The 18,956-nt window shown below is 42.2% G+C and overlaps 1 protein-coding gene across 8 annotated transcripts in view; it reads right to left on the bottom strand.

Moving 5' to 3' along the window:
• Positions 1–18,956, bottom strand: part of Dennd1a (DENN domain containing 1A) — a 500,745-nt gene that overhangs the window by 189,209 nt on the left and 292,580 nt on the right. The gene's annotated exons all lie outside the window — the stretch shown is intronic.

The raw sequence follows: 18,956 nt of genomic DNA, 5'->3' as shown, positions 1-18,956 counted from the left end.
GAAAGCATCCAGCAAGCTTTTGTATGCCATGGCACACATACAGCTAAATGCCATGGCACACATGTAGCTGGGTAACTGGACAACAGAGACCTTCACTTCCTTTGCTGAGCAGAAGCAAGTCCAGAGGTTCTAAAATCGGGCATTTTGTATTCTCTATCTCTCTTTCTCTCTATCTCTCTGTACATATTTATTTTTTAGTTTCTTTTCCTTTCATTTTACACCTTTATTCCTCCCATATATTACATTCCGACTGAAGAGTCCCTTCCCTCCACTCTTCCCAGTTCCCTATCACCTCGCCTCTCCCCCAGATCAATTCAATTCTTGTTTCTCTTCTAGAAAGGAAGGAAGGAAGCAAAGTAAAGCAAAGCAAAGGGAAAGGGAAAGGGAAAGGGAAAGGGAAAGGGAAAGGGAAAGGGAAAGGGAAAGGGAAAGGGAAAGGGAAAGGGAAAGGAACCAGTAGTGTTTGGTTCTATCCTGGGTCTCTGGGCTGTCCTGCCTTTGGTTCCTGGCCATCCAAACAGTGTCAGGCATAGGCTCCCTCTCCTGGAGTGGGCCTCAAGTTGTACCAGTCATGAGCAGGCCAATCCCACAAGTTCTGCACCACCATTGCTCCAGCACAACTTGTAGACAGGACAGATTATAGGTTAAAGGTTTTATGTCTGGGTTGATGTCCCAGTTCTACTACTAGGAGCCTTGCCTGGTTATAGAAGATGGCCAGTTCTGGCTCAGTATCCCCAGTTACTAGGAGACATCACCATGGTCACTTTCGTAGATTTCAGAGTTACCACTGCACTCATACACTCATTTATGGTGTTTCACTCTGGTGTTAAATGTGATAGTGGTTATATGAAGTCACTTTTTCCTACTCACACAATAATCTCCATTCTACAAAGGAGAAAATTAACTAAAAGAAGGTAAACCATTTATCTAATGCCACAAAGTCAAGCAAGCAGTAAGCCCCAGCTGGCTCTGACTTGGTCCCCAGGTTACCTTGCCTTCCTTGGGAGTAGCGGAGGAACGGCAGGAAGCAGGGAGGACAGAAATGACTGGCAACTTTTCTGGCTGTCTTTTCAAGTATGTCACACATCCTACACAACACCAGCAGGCTTAGTTTTTAATGAAATTAGAGTCAAGACAATTGGCTTGAATTGGGCTGTCCAGGTACTTTCCCTCAGGGGTAGCTGTGGAAGTCACAGTGGAGGGGGACAAGGATACCCACTGGATGCAGACCTGGGGAAACAATGAGGCAGGAGGTGACTGCAAACCAGGAACTCAGGCTGCATCTCAAAAACTGTGGGGAGGCAACTAAGGTTCTTAGACATTACATTTTTGCTTAAAAACTACTCAAAAATCTAAAAAAAGAAGACACATTGCAATTCCCTCATTACAACTCAACAAATACAATTCTTTAAGCAAAACCGTTCTGCAGAACACAAAATGTCCTTATTACTACAGATCTTAGCAATCAGGTATCATAGGAGCCTGAAAAACAGACTTAAATATTAGCTTCACAGTCTGAGAACTATTCTTCTAGACTTTGTATTTGATAATAGCCAAAGAAAAAACTGTACAAACAAACTACAGTGGAAAGAAACAGAGCTGTCTTTTCTTCTAGCATCTTCTTCCATCCTCCCCCCACCCCCACCTTCCAGGTACCTGCGGGGCACATGCAGCTTCTCTTTGCTTCAAGAGGCAAAGAAATGCCCTGTGATATTTTTGCCCTGAAACTGTAAACCATTAGCTTAGCTGCCAGCCACACAGATGCTCCAACTTCCCAGTGTGCCTGGCTTTGCTGCCTGAGCTTTCTCCAGTGTACACCAAAATGAATGTGTTTCTAATTAAGTAGCTTCAGGAACACGACAGCTTCAATGTCAAAAATACAAAGTCTGAACCCCGGCAGGAAGTCTTAAGACTGCAAATGTCTCATCTAGTGGAGCCTTGCCTAATGTAATGAAAGGAAGCAGGAAGAGCACAAAATTCCAGGAAAAAAAAAAAAAAAGACCACTCATTAATGTGTCCAGAGTATGGCCCGACACAGGGAGAGAAGCACAAGCTCACAATATTGAACTAAATCTTACTGACTTCTCGGCTCTCACATCTAAGTACATAACTGACCAGTAACCATGTGTTTCAAATAGAAATTCAGAACCAAAATCCCAACAAGTGAGTTAACAAACAGAGAAAGTCAAACAACTGTGAGAAAAAGGTGAAAATAATCCCGACAGCCAAAGCCCTGGGTGTAATTTAACCACAGGCTGTTCTTTAAAGAGGAAACATTCTCTAGAAACTGGAATATGTAGGTTTTAATGCCATGCTACTTTAGTCTGCATGCTAGCCTGACAGAATTGGGGGAGCCTTATGAAAATAACTTAAAGATACCAGAAGGGACAGAGCAGGTCTCACTCTTCGGACACAGTTGGGATGAATAATTACAGCCTCTTCCAAAAAAGCAGTTTTGCAGCCAAGCATTGTTACGCCTGCCCGATCTGTATTTAGACAACATTTAAAGCACGTGCATTCTGAATCTGATCAGTTCTGTGCTTTGCAGGAAAGCAAATCTGGACAAATACCTTCGTCTATTGTTATCATTTGCTTCCAACACCTCAAATGCTTCCCAGAATCTACATTTTTTTCTCTCTGCAAATATGTAATTGCAAATTCTAAGTGGGGGTGAGAGAGGAAAGAAAAAGGAAGCCGCCTCCTTAACATTTCAACGTGGCAAGTACACAAGTGGGTAATTCTAGGTATGTTCTGAACCTAATTTCTAGTCTCTATTTATCTCAGTAATTACAGCTATGTATACATTTTCTTGGAGACCTTTTTCTTTGCCTTTTATTATATGAGCCAACCCATGATTAGGTCATCTAATATATCTACTCTTTTTTTTGGCTCACCCTTTTCTAATATTAACCTAAACTAATGGTTTCACATTTTTGAAATTAACTGCATGTATTTTATTGTTTTTCATTTTGCACACTGACATTTTCTGTATCTACAACCACTGTGATGGTTATTTAAAAGGCTGTATAATATTCCACTTAGCAGAGTAGGCCATAATTTATTGAGTCTAATTCCTGGAATTAGACACTAAGTTGTTCCTAACTTTTCTTTAATATAAGAAAACAAACAACTTCTGGGCTGGAGAGATGGCTCAATGGTTAAGGGCACTGACTGCTCTTCCAGAGGTCCTGAGTTCAATTCCCAGCAACACATGGTGGCTCACACCATCTGTAATAAGATCTGATGCCCTCTTCTGGTGTGTCTGAAGATAGCTACAGTGTACTCATATGCATAAAATAAATAAATCTTAAAAAAAGAAAACCACTTCATACATGGAGTACATGAATTCCCAGATAGAGATTACTAAACAAAGTGTTGGATTGATTGCCATTTACCTTTTGCTGTATCCTAGCCAGGTGTTTTCAAAAGGGCAGTGCCTGTTCAATGGAGATCTTTCAGGATTACTGCAAAGACTGGATACAGTCCATAAGGTGGTCAGCACTGTTGGACACTCAGTAAGTGACTCTGAAGTCCAAAGGGGTTCTCTTCAGACTCATAGTGGCTGGCAACCCTGGACTGACTCCCCACCCCACCCCCACAATGGTTTCTCCTTCTTTCCTTCCTCCCTCCCTTCCTTCCTTCGTTTCCTTCCTTCCTTCTTTCTGTCTGTCTGTCCATCCTGTTGTTTGTGATGGTCTCACTGTATAGGGTAGGCTGGCTTCAAACTCATAGGAATTCTTCTGTCTCAGCCTCCTGAGTATTGGGATGATAGGTTATCATGCCCAGCTCAGACAAGGGTTTCTTGTTTATCCTAGGTCCTGATGGGCACCTGGAAGGCCACCAGTGGGAGAATATTCCATGAGTATCAGGAGATACTAACTACTATTTCCTCTGCACACCTGTCTTTTGGGTACACACTCTTGGTACCTGTGCACTCCACTCTGTTCAGTAGAGTTTCGCGTCACTTTCTCACAGAGGCCCTTTTTCTTTAATATAATGGAGAAATCGGTGATTTGTTGCTTTCTGACCACTTAGAATGGGACATTTAAATGTTCCTTTCTCACCCCTAGGCATATATTAAAAGAAAAATATGGAAAAATCAATTTGGCAACTTACTCCTACAAATGTCCACACTGGGGGGCCTACTTACCTGAGTGATTTTCTTTACTTAGGTCATCAGTGTGCATGTTTCTCTAGGGTAACTGAGTAACAAAACCAAACCAAAGTCGACCACTACAAGCATCTTCCTGACTTGTTTGCTGTTCTTTTAGAAAACACAAATACAAATGCTCTTGCCTCAGTAATGTCAACTACATTCAGCTTATATGCAACATTCACAGGTCTTTAAATTCCAAGGCGGATCTCACTGCTATTTTGAAGACAGTTTAAACAGCAATTAACACAACACATACAAAACCAACAACACTTATAATTAAATTAAAGTCTGGTAATATTAGCAGTTATGACCAAGTTCGTATATAGGCAGGCCATGACAACTGTGTAACAACTGCTGTGTGCCTGACAGTGATTGTGGGATGCCATTGTTCATCTGTGAATAGCAGAATACTGGGATGTCTACACTGGCTCTTTGTTCTCTGGGAATTACTGCACTACCTGACTTCCTTAGTTATATTCTGGGAGAGCGCAGCCTACTCTACTCTTTCTTCTTTCTTTCCTTCGTTGCTGGTGTCAAGGCAATGACAATATAATGACCTTTACCTGACAGGTATCTTTATTTTGAATCCTAAGGGGGAAAAGGAACTGATATTATTGAGTGACTATAATCCAGCCACTTTCATGCACTGCATACACAATTCTCAAGGCAACTCTGCAAGATAGTGCTATTACCCTCGTTCTTGCTGAGGAAACACTCTGAAAGGTGAAGTAACTTGCCAAGGTCACACAGTTTGGAAGCTCAAGCCAGGATGCACTCCTCATGATGTCATGCAGCACCTTCTCTGTACTGAGGCCCAAAGGGAAGACGTGGCTACCTGAGAGGCTTCTCCACTCCTGCCCCTGGTATGGACTCTGGCCTGGGACAGTCAGTACAGTTCATCTAGGTACAGCCTTTCTCCTGGAACAGCCATTCATATAAACTGAAGACTTATTAATGGTTTTGCTATCCCATTCATTATCACTGCACTTCCACAATTTGTTTAATTCCTTTCCCCCAGATAACCAGAGCCCTCTTAATTATGTTCCCCTGAGGTGAGCTGCTACTAATTGGAAATGAGGCAGGTGAAATAAAGGAACACTGGCTGCTCAAACATAACACACAGCTCCCCAGACAATGGGGAAGGGGTGGCTGTGGAGGAAAGCCCACCCAAGGTGAGCAAGTCCGCCTAGATATCAGGTAGGAATACAGCCTGGGGCAGCCCAGGGATTTGGGAAGCCCATTGTCCCAGTCTGACCCCCATAAAACCATGCAGTTAGCTTCACCTTTCTTATGTGATGTGTCATCTTTGCTCTTAAGAGTCACCCTGCCTTCCTTCCCAATGCCCTTTTCAGGAAAATGGAAGCCCATGAGGCTGCCCTCAGGAAAGATCTGAAAGAGGCCTCACTTTCTCATTCTTTGTCTTGAAAAGAAACAAAAGTATAAACACATCTTCCCTTACAGTTTTAAATTCTGCTCTAAATAAAGAGGCCTGGTTTATAAGAGAGGTAAAAGGACAAAAAGGGAAAGGATCAAAACAGACTATAGCACATCCTATTGAAGAACACAGACCACTACAGTTCTGGTCTTCTGAGAGTGACAGAGTGAGGGCTCTTCAAGCTACCATTGGTGGTCAGAGTAGCACAAAATACAAGGGCAGTCAACATTAGCTGACTGTATGGTGTGAGTCGGTGTGAGGCTAAGGCCTGACCACCATTAGCTGAGCGTGTGCCACGAGTTGGTGTGAGGCTGAGGCCTGGTAGTATCTCCTACAGTCCTCATGATAGTGAAGGACCATGAAAGCTAGGTTTCAGGAAGGCTTCTCTCAGGAAGCTGAGGTTATGTAGGTAATAGCTGCAGAACTGAGATTGAAAACCACATGACCTACACTGGGGTAATCCAAGTTCATCATGTTCCAGGAGACAAATATTGGCATTACTAAGAGAGAGAAGCAGGCAGCAGGAGGATGGCCTCCTCCTACCTGCTCCCTGACACTAGTCTGAGGTGGTGCCACATCTTATGCACCTTTCTCCAAGGCCCTTTCATCATAGGAGCTCTCCAGTTCCAAATGGCCTCTGAGCTCTCAGGCCTGTGTTTCCCCCTTTTTGTCTAAAGTCCCACAGGGGGCCACTCCTCAGATCACCCTAGTGCTCACACCTTCCCTGTAACAGGCTTGAGCCTGGCTTCTCACTGCAGACACATAATATGCAAGTCTGCATGTTCCTCTTGATGTCAGCAATAGGAAAACAGGACTTGGTTTCTTTGAGGTGTACAGTGGTGCCATGTGGAGAACAGGAAGAACAAAGACAGCTGAAAAGCTCTGCACACACTGGACACCAAGGGCTGTGTGGGAATTCTCAGATCATCCAACTGATACTACTGTTTTATAGACTTAAAAGGCACTCTCAGAAATTCATCCAGTCACTCTATTAACAGTGATACCACCCCAACCCTTATTTTCCATGGTCTCTTACTAGTTAAGAATGACTCAACCCTTATGCTACATTTAGCAACAACAAAAGGTTACCTTACTAACTAGAATTGACTATTACTCTTGCCTTCATATGTGTAACCGTATATGTATATTCACATGTATATGTGTATGCATAGGCCTAAGAATACTCTTGGGCATCCTTCTCAATTGCTCTCTACCTTATTCATTAGGCAGAATCTCTCAATGAAATCCAGAGCTTACCAACTGGGCTAATTTGACCAATAAGCCAGATTCAGAAATTCCCTAGTTTTGCCTCCTTGGGGCTGGAATTACAGGTGCCCCTCCAGGCTTGTCTGATATTTACGTGGGATTTGGGAATCTGGACTCTAGTCTTCATGAGTGGATGGTGAGTATTTTACCTGGTAACCATCTCTTGAACCTTGATGCTCTCTTTTGTTCTAAAAAGTTATCTAAAGCAACTTATATGAATATGTTCAATACAGTCTCCAAAGTAAGAAAAATAGCTGCCAAGAGAACAACAGAAGCCACAGTGATGTTTGTAACAGGATTTCATGTAGTGATACTTGCTGATGGCCACAAATTGAGCTCTGAGCACAGGATTAGAAGGTGATGCTTAGAAGCCACAAAGAAAAAATAAACTACAGTCAGTCCTCATGTCCACATGTCCTACATCCAAAGATTTAACCAAATGTGGATCAAAAATGTTCTAAAAATAAAATTCTAGAAATTTCTAAAAAGCAAAACTTGAATTTGCTGTAAGCTTAGCACTGCTGAATCCAGGTGGAAAAGTGTGGCAGCCTGTCATGGCCTCCCACCACTTCATAGACCTTGGTCTCTCTGTCTGTTGTGGTCTTTGCACTGTTTGGGTTGTTCTGTGCTATATAGTTAGGTATGCCTCTATACTGTATACTTTTTTCTCTTGCCACCATTTCTCAACAATACAAAGTAGGAACTATTTACATGCCTACATTAGGTACCATAAGTAATCTAGAGATGGCTTACAGTATGGGCAGGGCTAGGTACACATACCACCCCAACCCTTATTGTACCCTATGTGTACTGTGCTCAAGTCCCACAGTACACATGGGACTTGAGCACCTATAGGTTTTGATATATTTATTCTACAACAGAATAGAACTACTAGTCACTCAAAAGGCTTGATTTTTAATCTCTGGATAATGGAAAAGGAAAAGAACTCTTTTTGTGCCTCTACTATGTGGTACTTTTCACGTGCCTATCAGTCTCACTAAGCGAACTAATTAGCGTATGTTGAGCATACGCTAATGAGTCCTCACTGGGCTGAGGAATGGAGCAGGAACAGAGATCCATCTAGTTCTGGTCTATTTGTATCCTAGAGCTAGCAGCATATTAAATAAGCACATTACTATCAGTATACACACCTCTTGCAAGGAGATTTGAGGTAAGTTTGGTATTTGACAAGAGATACAAAGAAGACTGCATTTCTTCTTTGCAGCAACTATGAAAGGCTGGTCCTCATAAATTACAGGAAACTGTGGATCAGAGAGGTTAAGCAGCTTGGCAAAAGTCACAGCTGGAGAGAGGCATAGATACTGCTTGAAGTGTAGAACTGGCACAAATGCCATGGCTTTAGAAAGATTTCTGAGGATAAAGGTATTGATCTTCCTTTTTGGTTCTCAACATGGGCCTCCCTGATTTGTGTAGAGGAGGGGGCCCCAAGAGGAGTTCATCAACAATTCCAGGTTGGAAAAGGAGGCAGAAGGGAGCCTATCTTCTACATGCAGGAGGAGGTGAAGGGCCTCTGAACTCAGAGTGAGCCAAACTCAGAGCTGAAGATGGTTGAAAGACACACACATTTCACTAGCAGATCAATGAAAATGGAGAGAGGGAGGCCAGTGTCCCTCTTCAGTTCCTGGGGGCTGGCCCACAGGGGTATGTGGAGATGCTTTTTGGGAGTACCATATCAGTGGTCCCAGCCAAATAAATGAATGAATGTTCATTACAAAGATGAAAATATGCAAGATCTACACCAAAGCCTGGAAAACTCTGCCCTTTGTGTCTCCTCAATCTACCAGAAGCAAATGGACACAGAAAGCATCAGGAAAGCTCCATGGCTAAGACTGCAGCAGCAGGAGAAGTTAGTCATGGAGGGGAAGGTCAAGAGACAGGGCTCTCTGCAGCTGCAGAGAAGTCAATCTGAACCAGGGCAGTCAGAATTGGCTCCTAAAGAGAAGTCTCTGATGGTAGCTATGGCAGTCCATGAACACCTGGTAGAAATGCAGGAATGAACAAGGTACAAGTTAAATAAGAGAAAGAGATCTATGGAGAAATAGAAATGAATGCTAAAAAAAACAAATGCAACTGGGAAGCACCAAATTTTTTGTTTTTAGCTCTGAGACATCCCAAATGCCAGGATGCTTCCCAGCCAATGACCTGTGCAACATAGTTTCTCAGATGAAATGTTTATGGGAGACATTACAATCCCTGAGGTTACTCTGAATCTAAAGCCATTCTAGTGCTTCTGCTATTGTCCCCGGTGTTAATCACTGTGGGGACAGAGGTATGTAAAACAGCTCTGTTACAAAGTGCACTGATGCACTGCAGAAGCATCCCGTGTTCCCTTATTCCCTGGTCTGTGATTCTTGCCTTCCTTTTGTTCACAGTGATTGCCCAAAGGATTTGCTGTAGAGACTGCAACATTGTGTCTCATCAGTTCTATGGAGAAGGAAGAAGCACACCAGGACATGTCATGAAAACTGGAAAACCAGGTTAAGCATGAGCAAATAAGTGTAAGTTAGAGCTAGCTGTTCCATGACACTGGGCAGCAGGTGGGGTTAGGAAATGGGTCTGGCAGGGCACATCTAGAGGTTTAATAAGGAAGCAGAAGACCACTGGGATGGTTACAGGAATGCTCAAAGCGAGTGAGCTCTATCATCAAAGCCTGATAGGTGTGTTCCTGTGTTATCTAACTCTCCTATGGCTTGAAGAAGAGTTTCCACACCAGCTCATGTTAAGGCTTACATACTCAATGTGGAAGTGTTTAGGGTTGGGGTCCACTGGTGATGAGAAAAGAGCTCTCATAAATAAATTAATGCCAGGGCTCATGAAAGTAAACTGATTACCCAGTGTTGGTATAGCAAAAAGAAAGGACCAAGAGAGATATCCTGAAACTCTAACAACATCAAGAAGTAATACTTTTGAGGCTGATGATGGCTGATGATGGCTGACACCTGTGTATGCAGGCAGTTCTGCAGGAGCCATGCTGAAGGTCTGTTGCAGATTGATCATGTCTGTACAGCACTGTTCTTTGCTGTATATCCTTTCCAAAGATTATTAAAATATTATGACAAGAATATACTGACTTTCTAATAGCAATAAAGAATTAACATTGATTGCATTTAGAATTACTGGTTTCAGTTATATTACATACATTAGAACTACACAGCTATTAAATCTATACAGTCTAGTGAGATAGTTGAAACATACTGTAAGTCATTCAATTATATACTTTCTTTTCCTGTAATAAAAAGTTTCCTTTTAAAAAACTTTTTATTTATGTATTATTTGTGTGTGCCTGGGTACACAGGAGCCTGTGGGGGCCAGAAGGAGGAGTCAGATGCCCCCAGAAATGGATTTAGAGGTAGTTGTGAGCAAATATGTGGAGGCTGTGAACCAAACCTGGGTCCTCAGAAAGAAAACTGACTGCATATTTTCAAATGGGTAAATTTTGTGATATGTAAGTTCTATTTTGACAGGGGAAAAAAACCTGAATGGATTATTGAAAAGTCAGTTTTCTTATAGAGTCCACAAGGTACTAGTTACTGAGATCCAAAGAATGTATAGCAAAGACAAAAGCCCAGTCTCCTCCCTTCATTTTCCTTCTAGAGGGCGGTTTACTCAGGAAGCACAAAAAGCGTCCTCTGAGAGATTCTTTGAGTATTAGATTCTTTGAGTAGAGCAGAAAGACATATTTAACTATATTCCAGGCAATGGCTTTGGAGGTGAAGAAAATGGGGCTCAGAGAAGCTACACGCTCAGGTAGCACATACTCAGTTATTGCCACAATTTAGACCCAGGACTTTTTTACAGTCTTGACTGCTTTCCCACTCAGGCTCTCTATTCAAACCTTGGGGTCAAGTTCAGTCAAATCATTGTTGAAAATCTACTTAGAAATCTATAATTTTCCTTTGTTCAACTAATACATGTGTGTGTGTTTGTGTGTGCCAACTACTTGACCATCAGGCCACTACAGACCCAACTTCCCTCGGATGTCTTAACCTGGAATTCTGATCTTTTTCCTTGCCCCTTATCACTTCTCTGTGGACTCTTTACATCTGAGGCCTCTCTGAGCACAGGACTGGTCCTCTAAGTCCCTGGCTACTTCTCCCCTTAACAAAACCAGCCACGAATCTCCATTCCCCCTCTCTTGTTGGGATGCCCAATTCCTTTTATGAAGTAGTGTTTTCTTAAATCCAAAACTATTTATGAGCTCCTATCTTCCTATGCCCAGTGCCAATACACAGTAAGTATTTATGAGTTCTTAATGCAAGAAGGAAACACATAGCTTTTGTGTACATGATAAAATTCTTTGATACAATCTAAACGGCCAAGAATTGAACATACGGAAGGGAATTTTTAGCCATACATGTCCAGCACCAAGCTATGAAGCTCAATTGGATTTTGTTGGAGATGTCTCTTTGCCCAACTCCCTCAGACACACACACACACACACACACACACACACACACACACACACGTATATTTCAACAACAGAGACATCAGAAGAGTATTGACTAACACAAAGACAAAATCTATTGCTTAGGGACGAGAACCATTGTGTTAGTAGTAATGACTATTCTCCCTTAGCAAAATAGAAAGTCTAAGGAGCCTGGCCTCCTTGGAGTTAGTAAGCAGGGACGCTTTGGTCAAAGCCAGACTCTGAGGCCACCACCAGACGATCCTTTCATTCTATTTTTGTCTTTGGTAACAAGACTGTGAACTATTCCACTTAGTTGAACACTGATTTATTTCTCCGTGAAATTTCATGGCCTCAATAATGATGGCTAGAAGAGATGCAGTTATGATTTGCTGGATGTTATTTTACTGTATGTAGGCTGATGACCTGTCACCCACTCAGACTGTGCATCCTTCAGTCAGATGCACTGAACAGGGTTTTGTCTTTTGGTAAATTTCCTGGATTGAATAGGAGAGTCACAGGTGGGGTTGATTCAGAATCCACATGCAGGCCAGGTAGGGAGCCTAGCACAAATCAGCATCTCTCAGAGAATTTGTGCACCTCTGCCCTGGGGCAAAGAAAAGCTTCTGCAATACCAGGAAACTGTCTGACCCCTACACACTCATTTGACATTTCAGTTCAATCATAAGCTTAGAAAGTATTAGCAACTTGGCTCTTGACCTAGCTGTCCTTTGGGGTGGGAAGATGAACCTGTCTTTCTATGCCTTGCAAATATTTTATCACTAAAATATGTAAACAAGCATCTAGAATATATCAAATACAAAAATTCAGCTTAGGGATGGCTTGTGGCACTTATTTTGGGCTATTTCTGAAGGGGAAAGGGAGGAAAAGTTAAGCCCATAGGCAATCTCACATGGATTTCACTTTTTACTTTCTACCCAATCAGCATGGTACGTGATTAAGTACTCTACAATAACATTAAGTTTGACTATTATTAAGTACTCTACAAACATTGTTGAACGAACATAAATAAATAATGACAATACAATGTACGATGTCAAGAAGACTAGATGAACTTCTTCATAAACCTTGGTGATAGCTGTACTTGTTCTGACACTCAGACACTAGTAAGAAAATCATTGGTATGGGAAGGCCTTGGATTTCAAGTGAAGTCCCTATTATTCCTTCCATGAGTGAGAGTAGTGCAGTCTTAATCTCTCTGAGCCTCCATTTCCTCCCATATACAAAGGTGCTAAAAACCTATAGCTAAATTCTGAAAACTTACGGTGATGTTTAGAAAGGGCTCACCACACGCACATTCTCCATAGATGGTGAGTACGATTATGAAAAGCAGTACTGACTCTCATCAGCAAGTAAATCCTTTTGTCCCCATTGGAAGGCTTTCCAGGATGGGCCAAACTCAGAGAGGCAGTCAGCTAAGGTAGGCAACATGCTCATTCTCACTTTCAGAGTCAGGGGAATGGCACAGATCTAAAGGAACCAGCAGCACATGCTTTTAAATATTCATAAGGGCTGGAAATGTCTTACTCCTTCCGCTTTCTCTGCCATCTGCTTTTGTTTCTTTTCTTTTCATTCTTATGCCACAGCTGCAAATGAAAACAACCATACAATAACTCAAGTTAAATACAAAAGTCAAAATAAAAACAATCTCATGGATAGAAGAGAAAAGGAGTTATAAAGTTTGACTCTTGAGCTCATGAGGCAGCAGAAGCAAGAGAAACATTTGATGTCGACTAGACCTTCATATCCTATGTTTGAGGTGATGGTGAGAAGAGCAATCACTATAAATACGTAGCTGCCCTGTAATCGCTGGTAACTGTGCCTGTGACTCACATAGCTACTCCTCAAAATAGGTAAATTGTACCCATTTCCCAGAAAAAGCCAGTGTGCATCAGAGGTGAAATAAGAGATGAGACTGAGATTTGAATCCAGATTTATATGAGCTCAAATCCTAAGCACTCTCTACTCCATTGCTCTGTCAAAATGGGGAAGGGACATGGAAAAAATTAATTTGGAAAATATTTAAGGGAAGCCATTTGTACTAAACTGATTTATTCTGATAATTAAAATTTGTGATTATAGCTCTAATTAAAGTTAACTCAGATAATTGGTTGTTGTATTTGTGAATGTGCAATTAGAGTCTTCCACATAATTGCAGGGTGCTCAGCATCACCCTTTCATTTATTAACTTCATGCAAACTACAGCTTTGCTCTTCTAGCTTCTGCTCAACCAGAGGCTGGGTACAGCTTCTGGGTCCCAGGAGTCCTAGGACCATGACCTGTGGTGCTCACAGCAGGGGATAGGTTCAGCCCCATTTAACATGTCTTTGTCTAGAGGTCAATGAGTATCTCATCTTCAAGCAACATGAGAGAGGCTCGTGTGACCAGCACTGTTGTCCTGAAAACTCCTAGCAGCATGCACCTGAAGAAAAACTGGCAGCAGTGGTCCTCATGTGTTAATTACACTTGTGAAGTCTATTATGCATAGAAAGGGCACCTGCTGGCAGTGAAAATGACTAGAATCCGCCCTTCCTGTGCAGTGAGCAAATTGAGAGTTCATTTCTACAGGAGATAATAGTTTTCAGATTCCACTTGTGCATCCCCTGCAAGGGGATGTACTTAACATTTAAATCATCTGCAGAGGAACAAACCTCCCTCAGATTTACATGTTGAGGGCTCCCAGCCCTTTGCTTAAATGCTAGTTATCCCTGCTGGCTCTAGCCACCAAGGACTCAACTTAACCTGGTGACTTTCAAGGGAAGGATCTCAGTAGAATAAAGTAATTAACACTGACTCCATTTTCATGACATTTTTACTTTCTGCCCAGAGCAGTTACATCAGACTAAAGTGATCAATTTAAGCCTTAACTAGGGGGTGGGGGTAAGGGTCTGCCTTCTTCTTTTGTGGTCTTTCCTTTCATCACACCTACATTTTACAGTTACAAGCAGATGCCAACCCCTACTGGCCTGAAATCAACCTTTGGTCAGATGTCAGGAACTTCTTTGTGAATACAGAAGACTAGGAGAAAGGTACCTATTCTATAAACACAAGGAGGACTCATCACAAAGCTATTTACATACACACACACACACACACACACACACACACAAAAAGCAGAGCTGAACTGGAAGATTCAGTGTCCTTCCTCAGCAAGCCTTCTATTCCAAGCTTGAGCTGCGACCATGCCTGTGGCTCAGCAGACAATGACACTCTTGAATTCTGACGTGAGAGATGGCATTGGAAAGAGGATCTGGGGACAGTCTTCACTGAAAAGGCAGAATGAAAAGACAGGACAGGCAGTGGCTAGAATGAACAACTAGCTATGTTAACTATTTTCCAAAAGAAAACATTCAATTATAAAAACTACACTTCATTATAGAAATAATAGAAATTATAACAAAAAGCATGCTGAAATAATCTCTTCTCCATCACAAGTCATTGTTAAATATTTTGATACGTTTGCAGATGTTGGTGTTTTTCCATGTACACAACTATACCTGACTTTTAGAACGTGTACATATATGTGCATAGTTCTTGCTTGTGATCCTGAGATTGGAATCACACATAACACAGTATATATACTGGAACAAGTTACTAAACCATTTGGGGCCTTGGTTTAATGACCTGTGAAGTAGAGCTAATCATATCTATTTATATGCTGAGCTATAAGAAGAATGGAATGTGATCACAGAGGTAAAAGAGATGGTCCAGTGACTGGGGCCTCCAGGCTGTCATCACTAGTGTCACCAGAAGACCTTTTCCTCTCTGTGATTTTGAATCACAGAGCTGCTGGGTGGTGTGTATGTGTGTACGTGTATACATGTGTGTGTGTCTTGCTATGCAACCTTTGGAGGATTTGGTACTTAATATATAACCCAGGCTAGCCTTGGATTTGAAGCAAACCTTCTGTCCCAGATTTCTGAGGACTAGGATTACATAAGTGTGTGTTACCACACAAAGCTTAAGCTGATAGTTTTAAAATAGCTAGTAATTTAACAACAAAACTTTGCAAATAATGAAATGCTGAAGTTGAACTTTTTGGCAAAGGGACACTCTCAATTCCTGAGCCCTGCCATCCTTGAACTCCAAAGCCCATGCACTCCTGTCTAAACATAGTATTAAGCACTCCAGGCAGCTCTTTGTGCAGGACTCCGAGTTGTCTTTAAATATACTCAGGGCTGTGCCAAAGAGAGTGTGTGTGTAAGCGCATGCGCGCGCGCAAGTGTCTGTCTGTCTGTCTGTCTGTATGTGTGGTAAGCAATGTTGTGTCTGTGAGGCTGTTATATATGGGGGAGGGGTTCTCCATGTAACCGTGCTGGGGGTCACTCTGTGAGGCTGTCTCCTACCTTCCTCAGCCTTCCCTCTTTTTTCTTCCTCCCCTTTCCCTTTCTTGGGTGTGTCTTATGCTTTTTCTTTCCTTCCAACTTCTCTGTCCTCTTCTCTTTGATCTTCTGTTCAGTCCTACAATCTTTCATCTAAACTGTGACAACACGCACTACCAGATGACAAACATGTTCTTTCCACTGATGTACTTGTCAATGGAAAAATGAAGAACTAATTGGTTTAGAAGCTCAAAAAAAAGACAAGCAAAGGTCCGCCTGAGGACCCAGGGCTTTAGATTGCAGAAAAGGGAGAAAAAAAATTCTGATGTATTCCAGATAAGTTCAGGAAGCAGATCCAAAGCCCTGTCTTTGGATAGACTATTTCTCCTTCCTCCAAGGACAGGAAAGCCTTGGAATTCAGGCAAGCCACCTGCCCCCTCAGATCTCACATGAATAAGAAGCCTCATCTTTGGCCTGACCATGATAGGTGTAAAGGAGTCAGGAATAAGAGTAGAGGATTAGTGAAAGTTCAGGATGGCTGACACCATTTTCTAAAGGTCCTGCCTACAGTGACCTTTAGAATTCCCCATCAGAATCTATCAAAGGAAGAGCAGACATGGAGGTGCTGAGGTGTTCCCTTATCATGTCTATCTTCAACACCCCATCATCTGATCATCTGAGTGCCTATTGATGGAGACTAACATCTTGGCCTCAACTAGGTGTTGTCCGGTGTCTGAAATATAGTACAACTACTCATCACACTGAGACGTCCATGAAGTTCCAGTGTAAGCAGGAAGGCAAGCAAATCTAGGAGGGTCAGTGAACAGGACAACAGAGAGGTAGTTACAAGGAGATCCAGACAAAGCTGTATTCAACTCAGAGGGTATGAGAAGCAGGATGGAGAAGGGGGCAGTGGAAGGGCTTTCAAAAGGTTGCATGGTGTCAAGAATCATCCTGTTGGGTGCCTGACAGTGTGTTTCATGTTAAAATGTACTTCTATATAAGTAGGTGTTTGGAAAGGATTTGAGGAGGCCCTCTTTAGGTAAGGGCAGAAGCAAATTCACATTCTCTAAGCTGAGTAGCCAAGCAGTAATAAACTTGAGACAAGGTATTGTCCTGTTAGCTCAGCCTTGTTTGTGCTATTTCATGGACTCTCTGAAGGAGGTTGGTCACCTATGTATAGATGATAAACACAACCAGTGTGAGCTCAGAGTAAGTGGGAAGGGCTACAGAGATAGCAGAAGAAAGGAGCTGAGGATGTCTAAATAATATACATGTGTGACATATACTGTAGATAAGCAGACAACAGCAAAAAAGCAGTGAGGGAGGTTCCTAGATGCTGGGCTAGGAACCAAAGGACATGGAGGTTCTGGCACCATGACACAGTTAAAGGGACAGGAGCCCAATGACCCTCACCTTGACTTGGGGCAGAGGGGTAGCTAGTGGGGACAGCAAGACACTACATGGTTTCCTAGGGTGAGACACAGTACTTGCCTAAAAGTGGAGTGCTGAGGGGGCACTGGGGTCTGAAAACATTCGAGGAAATCAGAGACCCCAAATAAGGTAAAACTATTTCAAGGGCTTTGTATATTGATCCTTCTGTTTGAAAACATATAATACTCCCTTACCTGTTCCACAAGGGATCAAAAATGGAATCCAGACCAGGAGTATCTAGAAGGAATCTTTAATGAAAAACAATTTCCAAAATTCAGCAAAATGTAAAAAGACAGGGCAAACACAATGTGGGCTCTGTTCCTGATGATTGGCTCAGTGATAAAGAACACTGACTACTCTTGTAGAGGACTGAGTTCAATTCCTCAGCACCCACATGATGACTCACAACCATCTGTAATTCCAGTTCCAGGGAATCCAATACTCTTTTCTGACTTTTGTGGACACTACCATACATTTACCAAACATGCATACACATAAAAAATAAATAAAAATTAAAAAAATAAAAGCCAGGGCTGATAGTGTTGCATGCCTTTAATCCTAGAACAGAGGCAGAGGCAGGCAGATTCTGAGTTTCAAGACAGTTAGGGCTACACAGAGAAACCCTGTATCAACACCCCCTTACCCCCACCCCTTATCTCCACAAAAGAAACAATCTAGTCTTTAATAATTCATACATCTAGCAGGGAACTTGGAGAAAGAAAAAAACAAGAAAATCCACCAGGATCGGAAAGATCTCAATATAAAGAAGTGGGCCAGTTTATTGTTATACCTGTGGCTTCTTGGAAAGAGGCTGAACCTAAATCATCCAAATCAGGTTTACCATGAATACCTCAAGGCTTGTAGGACATAAGGTGGCTACTTACATGAGCCTTTTCAGAGAGGATTAAAGAAAAGCAAACATAGGGTTGCTGGCCTCTACCATTCTGAATCAATGGCTAATTTCATGAAGTATTTGATTACAAGTAAGGGCTGTGGTCCCCAAAATGGAGCCTTTCCCCTGAAGCTCCATTTCTGGCAAGACAACCAAGACCCTTTTCCAGGTATGCACTATACTCCCTTTACAACATCTACTGACATGAGCTGTTCCAAGCCAATGCCTCTTACAACAGAGAAAAATTATTCGTAAGAAAAACAGATCCAAGTCAGCCAAATAGACTATCCCTTCTGGCACACTCCCAATGGCAGGGAGGGTGCTTCAGAGGCATTGAGTCTCCCATGAGCCACCCATCCCTATATGGCATTTTATCTAAAAAATATAATTGTGTCTGAACAATTTCATCTTGCTTCTTCCCTTTCCTCCACTAATCCATGCTCAACAGTGAATTCCTCACAAAGCTTCAGAGGGTTATACAGCTGGGTGTGGTGACACATGGTAATCTCAACACCCAGGAAGCTGAAGGGAGGAAGATTCTGTGAGTTTGCCGATTGCTTAGGATATACAGTCTCAAATCCTGTCTCAAAAAAAGGTAAAATAAAACAAACAAACAAACAAACAAATGAACAAAAATAGTCAGGAGCAAGAGGCCACGGGGAAATAAAAAGAGGAAAAAACAAAAAACAAAATAACAAAACCCCAGAAGGCCCAAACCACAGCTAAAAGCAAGTCTAGTGGGACATGCCAGGGCATGGCTGAAACTGGGAGACCTTGAGGATCCCTGATCCTGTCACCAGTTCCAATATGTTGTGGTGGGGAAAAAACCCCACACAATTTCTTGGTGCTTTGTCTTCTCTCTAGAGAGAAGTATTAAAAGTATTAGATTTTCTCTTGACTCTGTCAGAACGCCATGACATAAGGCACCCTGCTGTCAGGTACTCCATACCCTGTACCTTTAAGACTGGTTTTAATTTAGTGTCACCCACAGCAGTTACAAGTTA

This window comes from Mus caroli, unplaced genomic scaffold (genome assembly GCF_978045245.1).
Source record: "Mus caroli unplaced genomic scaffold, Mus_caroli_1 scaffold_2, whole genome shotgun sequence".
NCBI classification, from domain to species: domain Eukaryota; kingdom Metazoa; phylum Chordata; class Mammalia; order Rodentia; family Muridae; genus Mus; species Mus caroli.
Note: the sequence above shows the minus strand (reverse complement) of the source record. Positions and strands in the feature narration are given on the sequence as shown.